This window comes from Cydia splendana, unplaced genomic scaffold (assembly GCF_910591565.1).
Source record: "Cydia splendana unplaced genomic scaffold, ilCydSple1.2 scaffold_49_ctg1, whole genome shotgun sequence".
In the NCBI taxonomy this organism is placed as follows: domain Eukaryota; kingdom Metazoa; phylum Arthropoda; class Insecta; order Lepidoptera; family Tortricidae; genus Cydia; species Cydia splendana.
The window spans coordinates 1741-28317 of record NW_026946892.1 but is presented as its reverse complement, the minus strand read 5'-3'; the positions used below and the strand labels follow the sequence as shown (position 1 = coordinate 28317).

Genomic DNA, 26577 nt, shown 5'->3' with positions numbered 1-26577 from the left:
AGTGTTCAAATGCTTAAATAAAAGCAGATTTTCGATTTGATATTTATTTTGAATATTCTCATATCGAGTTAACATTCCCATCCCTAGCTGTCTTGTATACAAGACAATGGCGACGAGGAACATGAAAAACATTGCAATCTGGAGCAATTATTTTGATAACCTTATTATAAAAGAATGGATTTATATAGCAGCTTTAAATGCATTTTTTCAAAACAAAGACATTAACATGAGTGTAAAAAAACTATAATAGATAATTTTTCCACATTTACCGAGCGGTTGAATTTTTGTCTTGTATACAAGACAGCGGCGCCAATGTACCCATCTATCGTTGTCTTGTATACATGCCAACGGCGGTCAAAGGGTTAAACTTTAAAGGTAAGTAAAAGAAAAAAAATTAGACTCGCCTCAAAATCTCCTTCAATTTCTTCCGGCACGAACTCTGCAACCTCATCAGAAACTTAGCGTTGTTTATCGTCAATGGCGCACGGGACACTGATAAGCGCACGTTACCCAGAGATGTGCAAAGCTGTTGTCTATTATTATTACCTACTAATTAGCGAACTGCAGTGTCCTAACTACAAAATAAATGCGTCCAAAGTTAAAACGGCCGTTTTTGTTTTGAGTTCATAGATCGACGAATCCAGATACATAAAAACTAGTTTTTATGTATTCAAAAGGTACTTAAAAACAAAATACAGTACGTAGCCTACTTTTTAATTCTCTATCGTAAAATTTAAATAATCACAATTATTTACCAGTAGCGCTAGTGACCACGTTGATGGGTTCTTGAGACATTTCTATTAGGAGACTGTTACTCAATATAATAGGTAATATTATTCCTGCATGACTCGGTCACATCACTAGGCGACAACAAGTCACGCTTTTGCATAGCTATGCTATTTACTGTATAAGTCGTGGTATAACATAATGTTGTTTTTTTGTAACCTGCTATTCATAGTTGAATTATAATATTTATAATAAAGACATACAATAAAGTAGAAGGGCAAAATAAAATAATGCAAATACAAACAAAGAAACACAATTATTTATTCAAGAGTTTTTGATAAATTAAGTTTGGACGGCAAATGACGTCAGTGACGTGAGTGGCACAGAATGTCGACGACGTGATTTGCCGTCTTTGGCGGTCAAAAGCATAAGAAATTATGGATCACAGTACTTGCTTTTCCGTATAATTTTAAAAATGTTTCTGTTGGATACTGAAGGTTATTGTTTTTTAGTTTTTTATATTCTCTGTATTGTTGAATATAGGCGTGGTGTTCTTCTTTAGAACTGCTTATATAAGTTTGTATGCAGCTCTGGCAGTCAATTGTTTTTGTAATTTTTCTGCATAGACACCCTGCGGTATAAGCGGAACACTGTACTTTAATTTTTTCTAATATTACTTCATTTTTTGTTTTTATATTTTCTAATTTAGACCCACTTGGACGATCCTGTGAAGTGGATGGGAGAGAATTAATGTTGGGACTTTTATTTTCTTTGTGTTCATCATCTAACTCGAAGAGAAAACTTGCGTCTAATATTGTCTAGCTCTGTTATCCACTTCACAGTGGAAAATTTTGAATGAGGGCTCAGCAAATTGGACAGCAGCAATGATCTAAAAGTATAAATGAAGCTATTAGCATTCGGCTTTACATTTCTGTAATTGAGAGCCCTCACCCTTCCAAAAAAGTTTTCCAGTGTGTCTTGGTTAATATTTCGAGGGTAATAATATACCACGCCATATTCGTCAAACAATATCTTCGATAACCTATTGAACCTTGATAATGTTACAATCCATCCTTCCAGAGACGGTACTCGAACCAATCGAGGATTTCTTTGCCTTAGAGCCAATTTGCTACTGGTGTCTTCATATTGCAATTTATTTAATTTTTCAATTGCTTCTAACCAGAAACGATGATGTGCTGAGTTTTTTTTTACTGCTTTTCTCAGTTTCCGTTTTGTGGTGCCGCCAGGGGAGCCATTCACATTGTCGAACAGGGTGTCGAAATATTCGATAATTTCAGCTGTAGCTTCCATGGTGTCATTTGAGACTGAACCAGTGTGAAGCTTAGGGGCTATTCATAAATTACGTCATTTCAAATTAGGGGGGGGGGTCTGGACATCGGATGACGGTAGCATGAAGTAGGAGGAAATGGGGTCATTTGATGCATGATTTTTGGATGATTATAGGGGGGGGGGGGTCCAAAATCGTCTAAAATCGATGACGTTATTTATGGACAGCCCCTTATCTGAAAGTAAAAATAAAATCATTAGTAAGTTACTATGCAAGTTTCGTTTTAAAAGGTCTCTGATGAGCTTAAATACCCGCAAATTATACTGGTTCTTAATGTCCAGTCGCAAAAAAGTCTTTTGTCTATTGTAGTTTGTTTTTTCTAGATTTGGCATACTTAATTGATGACATATTTTGTTTTTCAACTATTGCATCGCCACCTACAATATGAAAGGTTTCATAGTTTCATGGCAACATAAATATCATAGGACAAGTTTTACACGGATCGACCTAGTCCCACAGTACCTAAGCTCAAATAAGCCTAGTGTTGTGGGTACTAGGCGACGATATACATATATGTATAATATATAGTTATATACAAATACTTATATTCATATAAAACATCCAAAACTCAGGAATTTAAAATATTTGTCTAAAACACACAAATAAATGCCTTCAACAGGATTTGAACCCGGGACCTCCTGCTTACGTAAGCAGGGTCACTACCGACTATAGTTCGTTTTTTTAGCATTAGAAAAAAGGTAAACAATCTTGACGTGTCTTTTTATTGTAGTCAAGTCACGGCAAATATGTAACAATTATGAATCACATACGATTATTTACATTCTTTTGTTTTCATAAGTAATAGTTACAAATTAAAAAAAAAAAACAATTAAAAAACACGTCAAGATTGCTTACCTTCTTTCTAATGCTAAAAAAACGAACTATAGGCTAGGCTAGGAGACCGTTAACATATGACGCCATCATCATAATAATTTACCTAAGAGTAATGGCTCTTGTCGGTGACATGACGCCAGAACGGGGTAAATAGTTAAATTTAAATATAGGAACTTACTAAGCGCAGCTGTGTAGTTTAGCATGGCCGCCGTTCGAGAACTAAAAACTTGCGCCGCTACGCCAACCCTTTGAGAAGATGAGGCGGGTCAAATAACATACTTAAATGATGCCCAGCAATGTTGATTGTGCCATCTGAAACAATTAATACAGCAATATAAGCAATATTAATACAGTATCATTTTATAGCTGTATTTAACAATGGTGTTGACGTCGAAGATACATATTATGTACCTACTTAACTACATACATCGCCTTATTACAAAGTGTCAACAAATCTATAATTCGACTCACTATGTATGCATGCGTGCCATATTTTTTAACTCTTAATTTATGTAATTACTAGCTTCTGCTTGTGACTTCGTATGCGTAGAATGATGATGATTGGTAAAAAGTACTACTTAAGTTGCAATCTGGCTAGTCGTTTAAGAATGAGAGCGTAACTATGTTAGTATGGAGAACAGAGCTTGCTGCGGACTCTTAATTTTTAATTTGATTATGATATAATATTTATATTTACCATCTTTCGAATTGGCTTCGTCATTACAGTCACGTACTGTTTCCTCTCGGAACCTTTTGATCGCAGTTCTAAACGTCGATCCTTGATCGCAAACTAGTCCAAAAGGTATTAGTCCTGTTTGAGCTACTTCTGAGACAATTTGCTTTAAAATTTCCTGCATTTCGGCTGTAGATGTTGTTCCTTCGCAGAAGTGGTATGATATACATTGCCGCCATGAAGAACATATGCCTCTTACCATAAAGACCAGGGCATGATCACAAAACTTCATTTTCCTTTCGCCAGCCACATCCACAAAACCATGAATTAGATCGTTACTTTCATTGTATGTTAAGTACGGTGTCAATGCAATTTCATCAAATACTATTGAGCATAACTTTTGCTGTTGTCCCCAGTGTTTCACGGTATTTCGGATATGAGAAAATATCTGTGCGTTAACTCCTGGTTTCATACATATTTTTTCAGAAAGTCTATGTAATGTCCTCTTATTGTTTCCAGGAGTTTCTAATTATGCCTTTAGGCTTTGCTTCATCAGCATTAGAGCCATAAGTTTTTGCTTCATCGTGAACCTTCTGGCCATTTTGTTGTTGCGGCATTGCTTTAATTGCATTAGCACAAAAGTCTGTGCCTGTTTGTTAAGTAGGTCGAAATTCTTAAACAACTGCTCGTTACTTCCATAGGATTTAGCTTGTGAAAGTCTTTCTTCACTTGTCTGACCCAAACTTGATGACGCAATATTCATCACGTTTTTAACGAATTTCCTTCCCTTTGAACTTAATTGCTTCATAATCGAACCTGTAATGAATAATAATAAGTTTAAATACACATATACATACATTTCCACAGATAAGAAATTTCCTGTAACAAAACAGTTTATAGCTGGTCAAGCAGATCTTGTCAGTAAAAAAAGGCGCGAAATTAAAATTTTCTATGTGATGATATCCCTTTTTTCAAATTTGCCGCCTTTTTCTACTGACAAGATCTGCTTGACCAGTTATATATTAATAAAGAAATAAATAACACATGCAAAAGATTACTCATACTTGCAAAAGAGATCTGTGCGAAACACGACAACGCACACGCACATTTAAATGAAAATGAAAAATGTATACCTTTACGCTTCTGTGTTTGTTCCACCTCCTGGGTGGAATTGGACGGCGTAGGTTTGATATCTGAAACAGAATAAACAATAAATAACGAACCAAGTCGGCAACCAAAGATTTAAACAAACACAAACAAATAATGTTACCATTAAATTCTCAATTTATCTGAGACCTCGCGGTTTGCCAAAAACGATATATAGTTCGTTTTTAGGGTTCCGTACCCAAAGGGTAAAACGGGACCCTATTACTAAGACTCCGCTGTCCGTCCGTCCGTCCGTCTGTCACCAGGCTATATCTCACGAACCGTGATAGCTAGACAGTTGAAATTTTCACAGATGATGTATTTCTGTTGCCGCTATAACAACAAATACTAAGAAGTACGGAACCCTCGGTGGGCGAGTCCGACTCGCACTTGTCCGATTTTTTTTAGCATTAGAAATAAGGTAAACAATCTTGATGTGTCTTTTAATTGAAAATCACATTTTAAAAATAAGTTACGGCAAATATGTAACAATTATGAATTTAATACGATGATTTATATTCTTCTGCTTTCATAAGTAATAGTTACTGATTTTTAAAAAGCGTTTTACAATTAAAAGACATGTCAAGATCGCTTATTACCTTCTTTGAAGTTCTTTCTAATGCTAAAAAAACGAACTATAAAGCGATTGAATTTGTTCCATCTGTAATGTACGATTCCCACTGACCGGCTGGAGTCGGGCCACTCCGGAGCGCATTTTCAATGTGCCTATATATATATATTATCATGTATGATGTATGGTAGAAGCGATGACGCCCGTCCGGAGTCTTCCGCGTCCGCGAGCAGTCGACCGGCTTGCGGCCGTACAAACTTGAAATGCGCGCCGACTCCGCCCGTTCGATGGGAATCGTACATAAGTCAGCTATGGATAGAAAACCACGTGCGATTTATTGCAATGTCTGTGGAACCTTTAATTGATAGATTTAAGTCACAATACAGATTAAGTATTTCGCATCGCTCGCTCGTTCGATAAGTATACTAACATAAACAAATAATTACATTATTAACCATATATAAAAGAAAAAAAAACTTGAATCACATACCGGGGAGACTTCTAGCTTCTTCAACTACTTTTGGTAATAAAAGATGATGAGCCTTCATTTACTGCTACCACACCTGAACAAGAAAAAAGTAAATGTTAGCCACCAATGACGCATTAATTATATTTAAGGTATAAAAATTTACTTGTGCTTTCTTGAGATGCAAAAATTTTATAGCATTAAATACAAAAAAATCTCATTTTAAAAACGTATAGTATAGAGTTAGACAGAGGAATAATTTCATAGAAGTTTGATGTGCTATCAAAATCGTAGCAGATTAATTTTGGTCTAACTCTATTAACATAAACAAATAATTACATTATTAACCACATCTACTCGTAAAAGAATAAATTGACTTGAGATACAAACCTGTATGTGCCGGGGAGATTTCCAGAACGGCTTCTTCAATTACTTTTGGTAAGGATGATGAGACTTCATCTACTGCGACCACACCTGAAAGTGTAAAATCTAAATGTTAGCCACCAATGACATAGTAATTATTGGTAAGATGTATGGATATTTATGGTTTATTAATATACTTATTAAGGTTTATTTACTTGTCATTTAGGTGAGATACCTAGTAGGTACCGTCAATAAAATAACTAATATCCATTCATATTCCTAGTAATAGCAAAGAAATTTAAATTTCTGGTACAAGTTTTTTATAGTTGACTGTACTTTTCTTTCCACAGGCACTAATACTTATCGAGACAAATTTAACAACCCCAAACACAATTAGTTTGCGTTGTTTTATTACAGGGTTGCTATGGCCACTTCCTGTCTCCATTATCAGATTAGCTCGATGGTACCATAATATTTTATTGTCACCAGTTGTAACCCGACTTACATATGTATGCAAAATTTCAGTTCAAACGGAAACCGGGAAGTGGGTCAAATTAAATTTGCAATTTTTGAATACAGACACTGATTACGGGACAGGCCACAAAAGGACATAAAAGCTTGTGAAAATTGGTAGCAGCTTAGGTAGCTCTCAAATAATTTTCACTAACTTACTATAGTGCGACATAAAAGTAGTAATATTCTAACATACCTTTATTCTGTGGGACGAAGGCCACAACTTGAGAATATGAGCATGACGGATGTTCATGGAAGCCTTCACCTGAAATTGTTACATGTAATATATTTAATATCTATTAAGATTCAGTATCCCTAATGAGTAACAGGAATATATCATCATCATAAAGATGTAGTATGAACAAAACTATTCTCTTCTGTATTCATATAAATAAAAATTGGAACCATGGGAACAAATGTCTGTGGTCATCGCACAAATAAATGCTCTTGCGGGGATTCGAACCCAGTACCATCAGCTTCATAGGCAGGGAACAATCTTCTAGGCCAAACCGGTCGTCGACATATGTCAAGTCATACCAGAAACATCATAGCCTATTTGAAAATAGGCAGTTGTTATTTCCCATAATAAAAGTACCATGCAGACATTTGCATAATTGTATTTAAGCATACCTACTCTATAAACAATATTAAAAGTGGGCAGTTATATTTCCCATGGTTAAAATACCATGACACATTTGTATAATTGGTAGCATGAACTATAAATAATATTAACAATGAAATTGAAGTCGGTTAAAAATGGGCAGCTATGTATTTCCTATGTTAAAATAAAAAGACCACTCAGATGAAATTGTAAACATCAACTTACTTATATTAATAAAATTCACAAAGTGATGTTTATTGTCTATGTAAGTCTATGTATAAGAAACTAGCTTATGCTCGCGACCTCGTCTATGTGGGATGATGAATATCACAATGACGATTGGTGAAAACTATGTCCTTCCTCACGCGAGATACCATCTCCATACCAAATTTTATATAAATTAGATAGATCAGAGTCACTTTCAATACTTTCGCATTTATAAGTAATAAATTAGTAGGTACCTATGAATAAACTCGTACTTAAGTGATAACACATACCTGACCTTCCAATGACAAGTGTTTGTTCCATTGTCTTCCTCATCATCTTGATCTTTAAAATAATTGTGGTCACTCAGAGCATGTGAGACTGGAACAAAATTAAAGTTTAAGTATTAGGTAGATCAAAATATTATAATCCCTGAGACGAAACATACACTTGGCTTTAATTCAACAGTCAAATAAGTACTTATCGTAATAAAATTATCCTGACAAAAAGTAATGCTATGTGTTTTCAATATCGATATCGATAGGATATAATAATGTCAAGGCACGTGGTATTTAATTAATATTTATTTACGTAGTTATAATAAATGTGTGTACTCACCGGTTCCAACTGCTGCAAGGGGTTCACCGTGTGTTATTTCATCATCCGTAAATAGGCAAGGATACGAAAACCGAAGCCTTTTGCCTTCAAACTTTTCAAACTGATGTTTGTCGAAATGTTATTCACACACGCGTCTCCTTAGCAGTTGCTCTTTCGTCACAATAAAGTCGTCAAAACTTTTCAAATGTATAATGGCGGCTGCAATGGTGGGGGGCTGGGGGGCGGGGCGAGGGGAGACGTGATGGTAGCGCCGCAACGACTGTTTTGGGAGTTGAACTGTCATACCCCGATGAGGACAAAGTTTCTTTGTTCATAAAGTTCAAACTTTGGTTCAAACGATCGGGACGGGTGATGGCTCATAATCTCTTTTGTAATAAGATAGTATGGCCCAAATTTTGGCGACACTGGTTCTTATAGTAACCCAGGCTCAATTCGCCTAGAAGCTTAGCAACACAGCACAGCGCCATCTGTTGTATACTTCAGCCTTAACTACGTGGCCGATGGTCAGAGCAGAGATACGGGGGCCACGTAGTTAAAGCAGTATACAACAGATGGCGCTGTGCTGTGTTCGATCGGAATTGTATGCATAAATCGCATAAGCTTATCGTTTTAAACAGCCCTTCGGCTCTAGCAAATATATATATTATGTAACTCCGTATAAGATAAATAAAGTCTAAGTAAAAAACGTGCCTCGGAAATCAAGAAAAGTCATTCTCGAATAGATGGCGCCATACCTTTGGCCTATTCTCGGCTAGAAGGCGTTGACGTTGAACAATTTGAACACATATCAGTGAAAGAACATGGGTCAGTATGGAACAATAAAAATTAAAAATCATTTATCCGTATACATATTTTGATTAATTTATACATTTTCAATTTTATTTTAAGTTTTAATCGTGTGTCGATAGATGGCAGTAAATGTACCGTGACTACAAAATTTACTATGGCAATAGCCCTCTATGCTCTAAAAAGGAAAACAATCGGACACAGATATTGACAATATTAAACTGTGTTGAAAAAAACCGGCCAAGTGCGAGTCGGACTCGCGTTCCAAGGGTTCCGTACATTACCCAATTTTGTAACCGAAGTTAAGCAACGTCGGGCGGGGTCAGTACTTGGATGGGTGACCGTTTTTGGTACACACTTTAAAAAAAATTCGCAAACAAGTTACGCGTCGGATCCTAATGATTTGATATACTGAACTAACGTGAACTAACGAATATCTATCGATTCTAATTGAAAGAAACCATAAAATCGATTATGGGGCGGTAGCGTGAAGTTGACCTCCCCACTTATGTTATTTTATTTAAATACGTAATGTAGTCGGATTAGGTTGCGTTGTTTCATCACAGAGTTCCTATGGCCACCTCCATCATCAGATCAGCTCGATGGTACCATAATATTGCATTGGCATCCGATTTATACATGCATGCAAAATTACCGGGAAGTGGTGATCCACTTTGAAATTTAACTTGCAAGATTTGATTACAGACAACGGGACAGGTGAAACTAAATACAAGCTTGTAATAATAAAGAGTGCCAATATAACGTTAAAATGAATTTACTTGCAATTAAATTGAAAAGTATCAAAATTATACTTGTCTGCGTTGAAACGCGCTTAGCGTTGCCGGCGCTCGCGTACCGAGCGCTAACGCCATCTATCGAGAGTGTTATTTCGCACAATCGGTGAACGCTCGCTCTAAACCAACTCTAAACTAAAGAATAAGGGCTCATAAACATAAAAAATCGGGCAAGTGCGAGTCGGACTCGCGCACGAAGGGTTCCGTACCATACAAAAAAAAAACAAAAAAAAAGCAAAAAAAAAACGGTCACCCATCCAAGTACTGACCACTCCCGACGTTGCTTAACTTTGGTCAAAAATCACGTTTGTTGTATGGGAGCCCCATTTAAATCTTTATTTTATTCTGTTTTTAGTATTTGTTGTTATAGCGGCAACAGAAATACATCATCTGTGAAAATTTCAACTGTCTAGCTATCACGGTTCGTGAGATACAGCCTGGTGACAGACGGACGGACGGACGGACGGACGGACGGACGGACAGCGAAGTCTTAGTAATAGGGTCCCGTAACCGCGCGAAACTTTGAAGTCCCCCGGGTTAGTAACTATTATGGTGACAGAACTCTTAGGAAAAGAATTTCGTATTACCTGAATAGTCTAACCGAGAACATTCGGGATGAGCCAAATAAGAATAAGTTTAAAAGCGACTTAAAACTGTACCTTCTGCAAACACTTAAGTGACAATTGCACATCTTGTACTCCTTGATTCTAGGTAACTGAACTCAATCAATCAATATCCTTATTCCTTCTTCTTATCATATTAAAATGTTTAGAGTAATACGCATGCTGTGTTCGCCTGTAATTGGTGGCGCAATCACAATTGAATAGTACGCAAGTGTCTTAGTGCATAAGTTGTTGTTGCCACTGTTGGTGAACCTTAATAATAAAATAAAAATAAAATCTGCAATCCAATTAATATTTCGACATTTACAGGAGAGCATAGGCGTTGGTTGTGACATCTTTAGTGGAGAAGTGGAACTACACCGTGTGTGTAGTTTAACTATTCGATGCTAGATGGCGTTATTTTCAACAAATCAAAGTGTGTAAGGCAATGTCGACAAAGTTTCTTTGTTCATAAAGTTCAAACGATCGGGACGGGTGATGGCTCATAATCTCTTTTGTAATAAGATAGTATGGCCCAAATTTTGGCGACACTGGTTCTTATAGTAACCCAGGCTCAATTCGCCTAGAAGCTTAGCAACACAGCACAGCGCCATCTGTTGTATACTTCAGCTTTAACTACGTGGCCGATGGTCAGAGCAGAGATACGGGGGCCACGTAGTTAAAGCAGTATACAACAGATGGCGCTGTGCTGTGTTCGATCGGGATTGTATGCATAAATCGCATAAGCTTATCGTTTTAAACAGCCCTTCGGCTCTAGCAAATATATATATTATGTAACTCCGTATAAGATAAATAAAGTCTAAGAAAAAAACGTGCCTCGGAAATCAAGAAAAGTCATTCTCGAATAGATGGCGCCATACCTTTGGCCTATTCTCGGCTAGAAGGCGTTGACGTTGAACAATTTGAACACATATCAGTGAAAGAACATGGGTCACTATGGAACAATAAAAATTAAAAATCATTTATCCGTATACATATTTTGATTAATTTATACATTTTCAATTTTATTTTAAGTTTTAATCGTGTGTCGATAGATGGCAGTAAATGTACCGTGACTACAAAATTTACTATGGCAATAGCCCTCTATGCTCGTAAAAAGGAAAACAATCGGACACAGATATTGATAATATTAAACTGTGTTGAAAAAAACCGGCCAAGTGCGAGTCGGACTCGCGTTCCAAGGGTTCCGTACATTACCCAATTTTGTAACCGAAGTTAAGCAACGTCGGGCGGGGTCAGTACTTGGATGGGTGACCGTTTTTGGTACACACTTTAAAAAAAATTCGCAAACAAGTTACGCGTCGGATCCTAATGATTTGATATACTGAACTAACGTGAACTAACGAATATCTATCGATTCTAATTGAAAGAATCCATAAAATCGGTTTTGGGGCGGTAGCGTGAAGTTGACCGCCCCACTTATGTTATTTTTTTAAAATACGTAATGTAGTCGGATCCTAACGATTTCACATGCTGAACTAACATGAACTAACGATGAACTAACGACTACATATCGATTCCAATTGATTGGAACCATAAATACAGTTTTGGAGCGGAAAGCGATGTTGGCGCTCCCCTACTTTAAAAAAAATTCGTACACAAGTTATGCGTCGGATCCTAACGATTTGATATACTGAACTAACGTGAACTAACGATGAACTAACGATATAGATATGCCATTTGCGGGCACTCGATATGGGGCGGTCAACTTCACGTGAAGTTGACCTCCCCACTTTCGTTTTTAAAAAAAAAACATCTTTTAGTCGGATCCTAACGATTTAAAATACTGAACTAACGTGAACTAACGATGAACTAACGACTACATATCGATTCCAATTGATTGGAACCATAAATACAGTTTTGGAGCGGAAGACGGTGTTGGCGCTCCCCTACTTAAAAAAAAATTCGTACACAGGTTATGCGTCGGATCCTAACGATTTGATATACTGAACTAACGTGAACTAACGATGAACTAACGATATAGATATGCCATTTGCGGGCACTCGATATGGGGCGGTCAACTTCACGTGAAGTTGACCTCCCCACTTTCGTTTTAAAAAAAAAAACATCTTTTAGTCGGATCCTAACGATTTAAAATACTGAACTAACGTAAACTAACGATGAACTAACGATTCTAATTGAAAGAATCCATAAAATCGGTTTTGGGGCGGTAGCGTGAAGTTGACCTCCCCACTTATGTTATTTTTTTAAATACGTAATGTAGTCGGATCCTAACGATTTCACATGCTGAACTAACATGAACTAACAATGAACTAACGACTACATATCGATTCCAATTGATTGGAACCATAAATACAGTTTTGGAGCGGAAAGCGATGTTGGCGCTCCCCTACTTTAAAAAAAATTCGTACACAAGTTATGCGTCGGATCCTAACGATTTGATATACTGAACTAACGTGAACTAACGATGAACTAACGATATAGATATGCCATTTGCGGGCACTCGATATGGGGCGGTCAACTTCACGTGAAGTTGACCTCCCCACTTTCGTTTTTAAAAAAAAAACATCTTTTAGTCGGATCCTAACGATTTAAAATACTGAACTAACGTGAACTAACGATGAACTAACGACTACATATCGATTCCAATTGATTGGAACCATAAATACAGTTTTGGAGCGGAAGACGGTGTTGGCGCTCCCCTACTTAAAAAAAAATTCGTACACAGGTTATGCGTCGGATCCTAACGATTTGATATACTGAACTAACGTGAACTAACGATGAACTAACGATATAGATATGCCATTTGCGGGCACTCGATATGGGGCGGTCAACTTCACGTGAAGTTGACCTCCCCACTTTCGTTTTTAAAAAAAAAACATCTTTTAGTCGGATCCTAACGATTTAAAATACTGAACTAACGTGAACTAACGATGAACTAACGACTACATATCGATTCCAATTGATTGGAACCATAAATACAGTTTTGGAGCGGAAGACGGTGTTGGCGCTCCCCTACTTAAAAAAAAATTCGTACACAGGTTATGCGTCGGATCCTAACGATTTGATATACTGAACTAACGTGAACTAACGATGAACTAACGATATAGATATGCCATTTGCGGGCACTCGATATGGGGCGGTCAACTTCACGTGAAGTTGACCTCCCCACTTTCGTTTTAAAAAAAAAAACATCTTTTAGTCGGATCCTAACGATTTAAAATACTGAACTAACGTAAACTAACGATGAACTAACGATTCTAATTGAAAGAATCCATAAAATCGGTTTTGGGGCGGTAGCGTGAAGTTGACCTCCCCACTTATGTTATTTTTTTTAAATACGTAATGTAGTCGGATCCTAACGATTTCACATGCTGAACTAACATGAACTAACGATGAACTAACGACTACATATCGATTCCAATTGATTGGAACCATAAATACAGTTTTGGAGCGGAAAGCGATGTTGGCGCTCCCCTACTTTAAAAAAAATTCGTACACAAGTTATGCGTCGGATCCTAACGATTTGATATACTGAACTAACGTGAACTAACGATGAACTAACGATATAGATATGCCATTTGCGGGCACTCGATATGGGGCGGTCAACTTCACGTGAAGTTGACCTCCCCACTTTCGTTTTTAAAAAAAAAACATCTTTTAGTCGGATCCTAACGATTTAAAATACTGAACTAACGTGAACTAACGATGAACTAACGACTACATATCGATTCCAATTGATTGGAACCATAAATACAGTTTTGGAGCGGAAAGCGATGTTGGCGCTCCCCTACTTTAAAAAAAATTCGTACACAAGTTATGCGTCGGATCCTAACGATTTGATATACTGAACTAACGTGAACTAACGATGAACTAACGATATAGATATGCCATTTGCGGGCACTCGATATGGGGCGGTCAACTTCACGTGAAGTTGACCTCCCCACTTTCGTTTTTAAAAAAAAAACATCTTTTAGTCGGATCCTAACGATTTAAAATACTGAACTAACGTGAACTAACGATGAACTAACGACTACATATCGATTCCAATTGATTGGAACCATAAATACAGTTTTGGAGCGGAAGACGGTGTTGGCGCTCCCCTACTTAAAAAAAAATTCGTACACAGGTTATGCGTCGGATCCTAACGATTTGATATACTGAACTAACGTGAACTAACGATGAACTAACGATATAGATATGCCATTTGCGGGCACTCGATATGGGGCGGTCAACTTCACGTGAAGTTGACCTCCCCACTTTCGTTTTTAAAAAAAAAACATCTTTTAGTCGGATCCTAACGATTTAAAATACTGAACTAACGTGAACTAACGATGAACTAACGACTACATATCGATTCCAATTGATTGGAACCATAAATACAGTTTTGGAGCGGAAGACGGTGTTGGCGCTCCCCTACTTAAAAAAAAATTCGTACACAGGTTATGCGTCGGATCCTAACGATTTGATATACTGAACTAACGTGAACTAACGATGAACTAACGATATAGATATGCCATTTGCGGGCACTCGATATGGGGCGGTCAACTTCACGTGAAGTTGACCTCCCCACTTTCGTTTTTAAAAAAAAAACATCTTTTAGTCGGATCCTAACGATTTAAAATACTGAACTAACGTGAACTAACGATGAACTAACGACTACATATCGATTCCAATTGATTGGAACCATAAATACAGTTTTGGAGCGGAAGACGGTGTTGGCGCTCCCCTACTTAAAAAAAAATTCGTACACAGGTTATGCGTCGGATCCTAACGATTTGATATACTGAACTAACGTGAACTAACGATGAACTAACGATATAGATATGCCATTTGCGGGCACTCGATATGGGGCGGTCAACTTCACGTGAAGTTGACCTCCCCACTTTCGTTTTTAAAAAAAAAACATCTTTTAGTCGGATCCTAACGATTTAAAATACTGAACTAACGTAAACTAACGATGAACTAACGATTCTAATTGAAAGAATCCATAAAATCGGTTTTAGGGCGGTAGCGTGAAGTTGACCGCCCCACTTATGTTATTTTTTTTAAATACGTAATGTAGTCGGATCCTAACGATTTCACATGCTGAACTAACATGAATTAACGATGAACTAACGACTACATATCGATTCCAATTGATTGGAACCATAAATACAATTTTGGAGCGGAAGACGGTGTTGGCGCTCCCCTACTTTAAAAAAAAATTCGTACACAAGTTATGCGTCGGATCCTAACGATTTGATATACTGAACTAACGTGAACTAACGATGAACTAACGATATAGATATGCCATTTGCGGGCACTCGATATGGGGCGGTCAACTTCACGTGAAGTTGACCGCCCCACAAAATTGAAAAAAAAAAATACTTAGAATCGGATCCTAACGATTTAATATACTGAACTAACGTGAACTAACGATTATCTATCGATTCTAATTGATAAAAACCATAAAATCGATTTTGGGGCGGTAGCGTGAAGTTGACCTCCCCACTTTTGTTTTTTAAAAAAATCGATGTTGTAGTCGGATCCTAACGATTTAATATACTGAACTAACGTGAACTAACGATGAACTAACGATATAGATATGCCATTTGCGGGCACTCGATATGGGGCGGTCAACTTCACGATCATAGTTTGCAGGGTGCATTGAGATTTTCATTCCGGGCCACTATATATTATATTAAGTTCTAAGTCCTCGAAGTTTCATAGATGTAAGAGTCGCGCGCGAAGCCACCTCGCAATATATACCGCTATCCCCACCACTCATACATTTTCGGCAACGCGGCGCAAAAAGGTCGTATGTACACCAGTCGGTGGTGGGATGCAGCACGGGTCACACGTCTCGGTGCGCGCCGTGCATGACTGATAGTGGGCCGTGTTACGGACACCCAGCGACTATTTTAGTACCTACGTACCTAATAAGTTAACATTTTATTATATAGAATCGTAGATATAGTTTAGTATGTAGTTAGGCTAGAATAAGGCATTAAATAGGTTCATAACGCAAGGTCACTGCGCGTGCGAAGCGGCAGGGAATCGTTTTGTCCTTGACGCGCTGAAAGAGACAGCGCCATACTACCACTATGTTACTGTCGCTTTTTTCTATAATAAGGCTTTTAATTAATATGAAAATGTTATACATTTTTGTGGAATAACATATTTAATGCCCTAAGTGTCGTAATTTTCTAAAATATTGTATATTCTAAGAATTATTAACAAAAAACGCATTTTATGTCATTTAAAATCATTTCCGGCTAAATCAGCTTTAAGATTATATAAATACTTAGTTTTCCACAACTTTTAGTACAATAATTGCCAGGTATAGGTTTATAGATAAATAATTAATCACATTAAAACAATGCACTAGTCACTGTTGAATTTGCTGGACCTTATGTCCTTGTAATAAGGTATACTGTATTAGTAGTTAGAGAAATTTCTTTTGATCTAGTTTCCAGAACCTTCTACGGCATGAAAGAGGCAGTAGAAATATACTCGTATGTTAGAATAGTAAGGCTGCTCCTGCGCAACCAACCCGGTTCGTTGGAACATTCTAGAAATCCACCGGAAATGGATATCTAGGATACTATTGGCTAATTTTTCCCCAATTTTTTCCACCCATATGGGATCAAAATTGCGTATATAAACTAGAGGCGCCGCTCGCGCCAGCAGTGCATCTTCACCGGTTAGCGAGTAAATATTAATAATTTCGGGGTTACTCTGTCCGGAAAGTTCTGGATTCTATTCTAGTTTATTCTAAAGTGTTCAGTGGTTTAAGCAGATTTAATTATTTTTACATATAGACTTAACTTAGTGTGTTATAAACAGGCTGTGGTATTTTAGTAGTTTCACAATTAGAAAACGCATAAAGACTTACTTACCTTACTTAATGTCTTCTATTCAGTGATAACGATAATTATAGACAATAACAATATTAGTGGTGTTTTCTTCAGTATCCCGGAAAGTAGTAGGCAAGGACTTCGTGGGTGCACAGACTTGCAGCCGGTAAAAGTATATAGGACTATACCGAAGAGCACTCAACTGAGTTATCGAAGAAGTTAGGTTCGAATGTGGGCCTACGGGGTTCCGGCCCCGTGCATCGCCTACATTGCGTGGTCCTTCGAGCCGGATCAAGACCTGCAGCTTCAGGAGGAGTGCCCCACGAATAACGTCGTGCAAGATATCGGTCGCCGAAGTGAGAAGTGTTCGCGAGCGATTTATTTGAACAATTGTTAGGTTATTACCGGGTTGATGATGAAAACTATTACTTGTACCAATATTTTAACTTTATTCATTTGTTACAAACATTATAACAACCAATTTACAATCAATTATTCAAGACGTCTTCACTCTAACTTGTCCGTACTCGAACTGGCCACTTGTCACTGCTATACCGGCCTTTTTATAACAATTCAAAATGGCGGGAACCAGTGACAAGTATGAGTCAATTGATACTCTTTTATAAGCTAATCATAAATAAAAGTAAGAATTATCAAAATATAAGCTATTAATAAATAATGATCCTTACAGCTCGGCCATCCTGTTCGAGGCGAGACCCTTCGCCAAACCTTAATATAAAATAGTTAAAAATAATGATAAAAATAAAGACAAATTTATGAAAATAATGAATCAAATTGTATACATTAAAACAAACCAAGATTCACTGATCCAATATTACTATGTGAATGATATTTATGCACATAATATGCATATTAAATAATAATAAGTAACAAGAGAAAATAAAATTACAAACACGTAATACTCATGTGCACTCATGATTGCACGATATATACTATTAATAAGATTATAATTATAATGTGTATTATTGTTAATTATTAGGCATTAATAAAATGATAATTAATGATAATTAGGAAATAGGTGGCCGGTACCAGAACATAATATTATTAATCGTTCAAATTATGGTTTTCGAAGAATTTTCACAAGTCTGTTATCAAGGTTATAGAAACTATATGTCATCATAGAAACGAATAAATTTAATTAGTTCGGCCTGCAGAAATATAACAAAATATGAAACAATAGAAAATTCATACGATAAGCGTAATAGACGGTACACTATGTTTCATTATGTAATAGTAAGATTACGCAATCTAGCATTATTAAGTTTTCTTTAACACTTGTTAAATTTCAATAATTATGATCAAGAAATATAATATAATATACGTACACAACACCATTCACTTTCGCACGTAAATATTCAAACCGCTATACATGGATCACTTCCCCAACAGAAGATAGTTGCGTCACCGCGGGTTGCGCCGTCTGCCTAACCGACGCCGGACGTTCTCATTAACTGCAATGGTGCCACCGACCACGCAAGCTCTGCCCACTGCGATAGTGCCGTCGACACATCTGAAGCTGTCCTCGATGATGATGCCGCCAACCACGCTGATGCTGCGCAACACGGGGCACCGGATCTCGTGCCGCTACTAGCCGCAGCTTCGCGTGCCATGATGCCAGCATTCGAAGACTCTGCGGTGTAGTCAACGATCGTACTTCTGCGTAGAAGCACCTTAGTTCTGCTAAGGAACAGGAATGTCATCACCCTGGCCATCTCACCTAGGCACTCCTGGGTCGGAAGTGATTCCACACCCCGACCCTCTCACCTGGGCACTCCTGGGTGGTAATGGAATACCAAACCCTGGCCCTTTCACCTGGACGCTCCTGGGTCGTTCTGAAACTTTCAAGACTTTCTTTAGATATATGAAATTAAAACTTCCCTTTTTAAATTATTATTGAATACTCGTGGTTTTATTTCATTGATTTATTTAATCATTAATCTTTATAGTTATATCGATTTAAGCATGTTATGAATTTATTGTTTCACGTTTCAATTATTTTAGTACATAAACGACATGGCTACCAAATTGTACCTAATTTGTATTAGTTATTATAATATTTGTAAATAAAATAGTCCACAATTCACTATATCATGTATTGCGCAATAAGGTTTAATAATGAAAATAGGGCATAAGTGTCACATCTCTATAAAAAATGCATGGTTCTGATTTTATATCTTCGGGCCCAGCCCGTAGTTGACATGAATGCAATCATAAAAGTGACATATTATGTATTTTTTTGTTTGGGCTACTGATTATCTGATGATATAATATGTTGATTTAAATTAACACAAACTTTTGATATTACTTCGAACGTTACCTGTTGCCAACGATTTTTTTTTATTAAGATATCTTATTGTAGAGGTAGTTCTATTAACCTGCTATTACCAACAGTCAAAGTTTTATATTTTAATATGAATGCGACCGACTAATCCTCATTCGAACCGCTTACACGCCTTAGGTCATAAATATAGCCATTAAAGATCCATCAAGTAGGTATAAGAACATAAACTAAGTAACCGTTAGGTTTTATAAATTTGAATGAACGAATGAATAATTTTATTACAGAACTTCGTAACTTCATTACAAGAACAAATTCCTCATCACATAAAATGGATTTAAACATCAGACATAAACTAGTTAATTAATTATTCCACATGAATGATGAACATCTACATTGCGATTTATTTTTAAAAGTATTTGGTCATTATAACAATACTCTTAGCGAATCTAGATCGAAGAATATTCATGTTACAAAGTGACTAAGAAATACTATGTTTTTTTTTTCAACAGGTTTTATCTGAACCAACAAGTTTATTATTGTAGTTGAGTTTGAATACCAAATATTTAATTTCCAGCTATAGTCGTGTTTTTTTTAAGGAAACTAAAGTCTAATAGGTATTACGGTGCATTTGTTATCCTAATTCCTTATTCGGACATATCTAAAGACTTATTAATGATAATACTAATTAAATCAGATTCGACAATTAATGCATGTAATTATGCATGTATGCTTGGAGTATGTTTATTATTAAAATTATTCTGGCTATACGAAATTAAGACTTATTAATAAATTAATTCGTTAGTCACAAGGAAAATATTATTACTGTTATAATTCACGTATAAAACCCTGGACACAATAAAGTGTGGGTATATAGAATACAGTTTATCTTGCATATTATTTATAATACTATTTTACTAGATCGAGATATTCGTAAATAATTAAAGTAAGACAAATTAAGGACCGTATTCTGAAGCCTCATTAAATAAAAACGATATATTTAATTTTTGTAACTTTATAACTCGTATTGAAATTGACATTCAAATAAATGGGACTTTCTTATGAATTATCGATTATCGAACACGGTATTAGAATATAAAAATATGTAAATTCACATATGTATAATAATCATGTTTAATTGTCAAGTAATATTGAACAGTTTGACAGTATATTAAAAGCGGAGCACCTTATCAATTATTATTTGATATATAAAACTTCATAATGATGTTGTACTATGGTGATTGAAATAATGGAAGAAATGACTTCCCGTGTAAATTTAAAAGCTTTACTTATGAATTAAACATAACAACATTTTATTTCTTTTGCAGAGAATTTACCGTATATTCCTCAGTAATAACCATTGGTTTTATATATATTTTACATTATGAATGTCTAATCTCTATGGCTCACGCGCCCAGCCAAGTTCAAGTTGAACATTAAGAAAACAGGTATCATTAATCTACGCGTGTATCGATTTCCATTACATGTAATTTTATATTTACGAACGAGCGATAATCGTTGTTTCCTTTATTATTCAAGTGTCGGTATCTAATTCCTTCGTCTCTTTTTTTTTAATTTGTGAATATAAAAGTATTATTAAGATGTTAGGATTTTAGCAACTCGTGTATAACACACATAATATGATATTTCATACCGTTTTAATCTAAACTGCACTCAGATGAGAACTCAACATATTAGTAATAGACGTGTAGAAATTTTATAAATTTTTCTTTGCTTATTATTATTACTTTTTATTATGTTTTTATGATTAAATTATACTGATATATGGTTGACTAATTATTTTAAATTGTTGTAAATATATTTATGAAAGTTGGAATAAAAGTCTAGCGCATTCATCCACGCGCGTCAAAGTCTCACACGTTCATCCACGTGCCTTAAAGTCTGGCACGTTCATCCACGTGCATTAAAGTCTCACACGTCCATCCACGTGCGTTGTATATTGTGTATACCTACACAAACACATCGATTCCACAAGATTAAGATGGCGCTTCCTATCTACTGATACTAGCGTCTGGACATACGTCATCGACTCTTTACATGAAAACCACTCAACGTATAGCTATGTATAGCTCTGACTACATATGACTCTACATATGACTCTACATATGACTCTACATATGACTCTACATATGACTCTACATATGACTCTACATATGACTCTACATATGACTCTACATATGACTCTACATATGACTCTACATATGACTCTACATATGACTCTACATATGACTCTACATATGACTCTACATATGACTCTACATATGACTCTACATATGACTCTACATATGACTCTACATATGACTCTACATATGACTCTACATATGACTCTACATATGACTCTACATATGACTCTACATATGACTCTACATATGACTCTACATATGACTCTACATATGACTCTACATATGACTCTACATATGACTCTACATATGACTCTACATATGACTCTACATATGACTCTACATATGACTCTACATATGACTCTACATATGACTCTACATATGACTCTACATATGACTCTACATATGACTCTACATATGACTCTACATATGACTCTACATATGACTCTACATATGACTCTACATATGACTCTACATATGACTCTACATATGACTCTACATATGACTCTACATATGACTCTACATATGACTCTACATATGACTCTACATATGACTCTACATATGACTCTACATATGACTCTACATATGACTCTACATATGACTCTACATATGACTCTACATATGACTCTACATATGACTCTACATATGACTCTACATATGACTCTACATATGACTCTACATATGACTCTACATATGACTCTACATATGACTCTACATATGACTCTACATATGACTCTACATATGACTCTACATATGACTCTACATATGACTCTACATATGACTCTACATATGACTCTACATATGACTCTACATATGACTCTACATATGACTCTACATATGACTCTACATATGACTCTACATATGACTCTACATATGACTCTACATATGACTCTACATATGACTCTACATATGACTCTACATATGACTCTACATATGACTCTACATATGACTCTACATATGACTCTACATATGACTCTACATATGACTCTACATATGACTCTACATATGACTCTACATATGACTCTACATATGACTCTACATATGACTCTACATATGACTCTACATATGACTCTACATATGACTCTACATATGACTCTACATATGACTCTACATATGACTCTACATATGACTCTACATATGACTCTACATATGACTCTACATATGACTCTACATATGACTCTACATATGACTCTACATATGACTCTACATATGACTCTACATATGACTCTACATATGACTCTACATATGACTCTACATATGACTCTACATATGACTCTACATATGACTCTACATATGACTCTACATATGACTCTACATATGACTCTACATATGACTCTACATATGACTCTACATATGACTCTACATATGACTCTACATATGACTCTACATATGACTCTACATATGACTCTACATATGACTCTACATATGACTCTACATATGACTCTACATATGACTCTACATATGACTCTACATATGACTCTACATATGACTCTACATATGACTCTACATATGACTCTACATATGACTCTACATATGACTCTACATATGACTCTACATATGACTCTACATATGACTCTACATATGACTCTACATATGACTCTACATATGACTCTACATATGACTCTACATATGACTCTACATATGACTCTACATATGACTCTACATATGACTCTACATATGACTCTACATATGACTCTACATATGACTCTACATATGACTCTACATATGACTCTACATATGACTCTACATATGACTCTACATATGACTCTACATATGACTCTACATATGACTACATATTACGCATAAGCGTAGTTTCCAACTCTACAGTACTACACGCAACTTTCAAAGATATCCACAGAATACACTATTATTCCAATTAAGGTCCTTTGTTTTTCATTTAGGTAAGTATGATTTACTACTATTACAGAAACAAACAGAAATAGCAAACGTTACTGTCAGATAAAACACTGAAATTATGATTCACATCCTATAAATAAAGGGGTATAAATAAGGGGGGGAGTTTCTAAATGTTTAAAGTATGCGTATCTCGCAATCAAATAGTTAAGCATATCGATTTCCCATCGACCTCGTATTTCTCCATGATCATCATGGTAACACACATAGATTTATATACATTGATTATGTACTCGTGCCAAAATTACTGGCCCTTACAAGGTTGTTATGATAAAGCTGATTACATTAGTTAGTCATAAAACTTAGACATGATGACATAAAGTTATACAGTCTAAACAAAATGTGACCTGTTATTAAATTGAATCTATTGAGATTCAAGTTCACGATATCTAGTATGTGTAAATTGACACAAAAAATACTTTAATGCTCTACGCACAAAGTTACGAGTTACGTATCTTGAGGAGTGGGCAATAGAAAAACAATAGAAGCATATTACATAAGTACATTCGTTAACGAGTTACTACTCGTGTATTCAACAAACGACATACGCTCCATAACCTGGAGATTTAATATAGATGTATGTCCATACCAGAGTTGGGCAAAATTAGTTAGTTAAATTAAAAAAAAATGAGAATGGTAACGTTAGTTTTAATAACGGCAACTTATTTTGTAAAATTTGAAAAAATGAGTTTACCAATTAGCTTGAATTCGATATGACACACTTATGATTTTATCATCGATCATGGTTTGAAAGTATTTTAATTATTCGAGCAGATGGTTATCATGGTTACTCAAACTAACGTTTTAGTTGATACAATTAAAATAAGGTTCGTTTTACGACCGCTACTTTATTCCTTATTAAATCATGTGACTAAGCTTTATTTTAGTTTAACACACAGATTGCAATCACAAGTGCCCAACTCTGATTCATACTATTATTACGTTTAACATCCAACATGTCATAGAGGTGTTGTATTTCCATACAAGAAGGGAGATAATTATAAACACGTGTTCTAGTCATTTAGCTTCATCGAGGCTAGGCTTTTTTTAGTAATGCTGCGTTGGACAGCGTCGCTGAATGAAATCCGGTATCAGTATAAAACCACTAGGTTAAAAAAACATTAATAGCTAATAGCATTAAGTACACAAGTTACATAACGTAACCCTGCATTATGGTTTCCAATTTGAACTTAGATCGACACGTCATTTTCTTTTCTTGTGCGCATTGATTCGCAATATTATGAATAAACTTACATAGTGATCAGAATAATTTTAAAGTGGATTTCCGAAAGCTCATACATTATAATGCCCAACATTTTAATAAAAAATCTCTTAGATGCATTCGTAACAATACTAAGTTATACACTGACGTAAATCGCGTTTAAAAACTTCGTACTAGAGGCATTGCTAATACAAACGCATCAGGGGTTTACTTCAGAGGTATTCAATTGGCAAGATTTTATTTTTAGTTTACTCATCGGTTTCACGGTTACAAAGCCAGTGTATTCATACAATTTTAGTAACGCAAATTGATCTCAAAAGGTGCAGCAGATCGTAAATCTTAATGTACATAAAACAATATCCTACTGTAGTCTGCTACTACAGTTGTACTATGCTATCTTGCTACGCAACAAAACTAAATAATGAGTCCTTAGCCTGAGCTTGATATAATCGATGTGGTACACCATCATACAATCGAGTTTGATAAGATAGAAGCATTATAATGACATTTGATCTAATTTTCACTAACTCATATGTAATATTCAAAAACGCTTAAATGACAACTGTAAATTTTAAATTTCGTATTTTTATTATAAACGAGACTACCTGTCATCCGTTCGTACGTTCTTTCTACACATACATATACCAAAATTGGGCAAATCATCATCATTATCTTATACAGTATATTTAATACAGACATGACGGTAGGTTATCAAACCAATTTTATTTAAAATAAAATAAAAACTGACTTACCATAATTTAATACACTTTTCGATAAACATAGTTTACTCACTGATACAAACGAAAAAGAAAAGAAAACCTTACGTTCGTGCGGCGTGGCAAAAATCCTATCGATTTTTGTTGGATCCAACTTCTGAGTTGTTGGGTTATTACCGGGTTGATGATGAAAACTATTACTTGTACCAATATTTTAACTTTATTCATTTGTTACAAACATTATAACAACCAATTTACAATCAATTATTCAAGACGTCTTCACTCTAACTTGTCCGTACTCGAACTGGCCACTTGTCACTGCTATACCGGCCTTTTTATAACAATTCAAAATGGCGGGAACCAGTGACAAGTATGAGTCAATTGATACTCTTTTATAAGCTAATCATAAATAAAAGTAAGAATTATCAAAATATAAGCTATTAATAAATAATGATCCTTACACAATAAATTCAGTGCGGTCGAATCACGCGTAAAATAGGCTAGGAGGAATATTACTACGTAGGGTCGTAGTGATTTTTAGGTTTACGTCGTGTTCGTTTCGCGAGGAGATTTCAAAACACGTGGACATTATTTCGTCGCGATCGATACTTACGCTCGTTACTAATTAGGTTTACGTTCGGTTTTAGGCTCCCTGTGTATTAGTTGATTGACTTTCGTGATAGTTTTAAAAATGGACAAATTATTAGGTCATATGACTACGCGGTCGCAGTCAAAGCGTAACGCGGAGGATAGTCAACAGAATCTCGATCCCGAGCAGGGAGACCGTACTATTGTGGACCGTAACGTACAGGAGGTTACAGAGGCCGCCGGCGGAGCTACATTGCAGCCGGCAGAAATCAAGGCGATCGTCAATACTACCGCTACATATTCACCGAGATCACATTCCTTCAAATTTAAGAAGACCGGCGCAATACCAAAGGTTCGTAAGGTTGCGGTGCGGCAACCGAGCAAGCGCAAGAAAGAGACGGCCGCGGCTTCAACCGTCGTCGACGCCAGCAGAGTTCCGCCGAGCGGCGACGCATCCCTTCCCGCGCATCCCACCGGCGACGCGACCGACGGCCGAGACGGGAGCAACACGCCGTCGTTACACTCGCAGCGGTCGAGCGCTAACGGCCTGGCCACGACATTGGTCTAAGGCGATCGGCGGCGGCGACCGGCGGTAAGTCGCAAAAACAATAACCCGGCGACGCATAATGCA

The 26577-nt window shown here is 36.2% G+C and overlaps 1 long non-coding RNA gene across 1 annotated transcript; it reads right to left on the bottom strand.

The window, feature by feature from the left end:
- Positions 1-3141: 3141 nt before the first annotated feature.
- LOC134805697 (uncharacterized) lies at positions 3142-4777 on the bottom strand. Its single transcript, XR_010146367.1, has 3 exons — positions 4715-4777; positions 3606-4397; positions 3142-3220 (listed from the first exon to the last, which is right to left on the bottom strand). It is a non-coding gene; the product is annotated as an uncharacterized LOC134805697 (long non-coding RNA).
- Positions 4778-26577: the final 21800 nt, after the last annotated feature.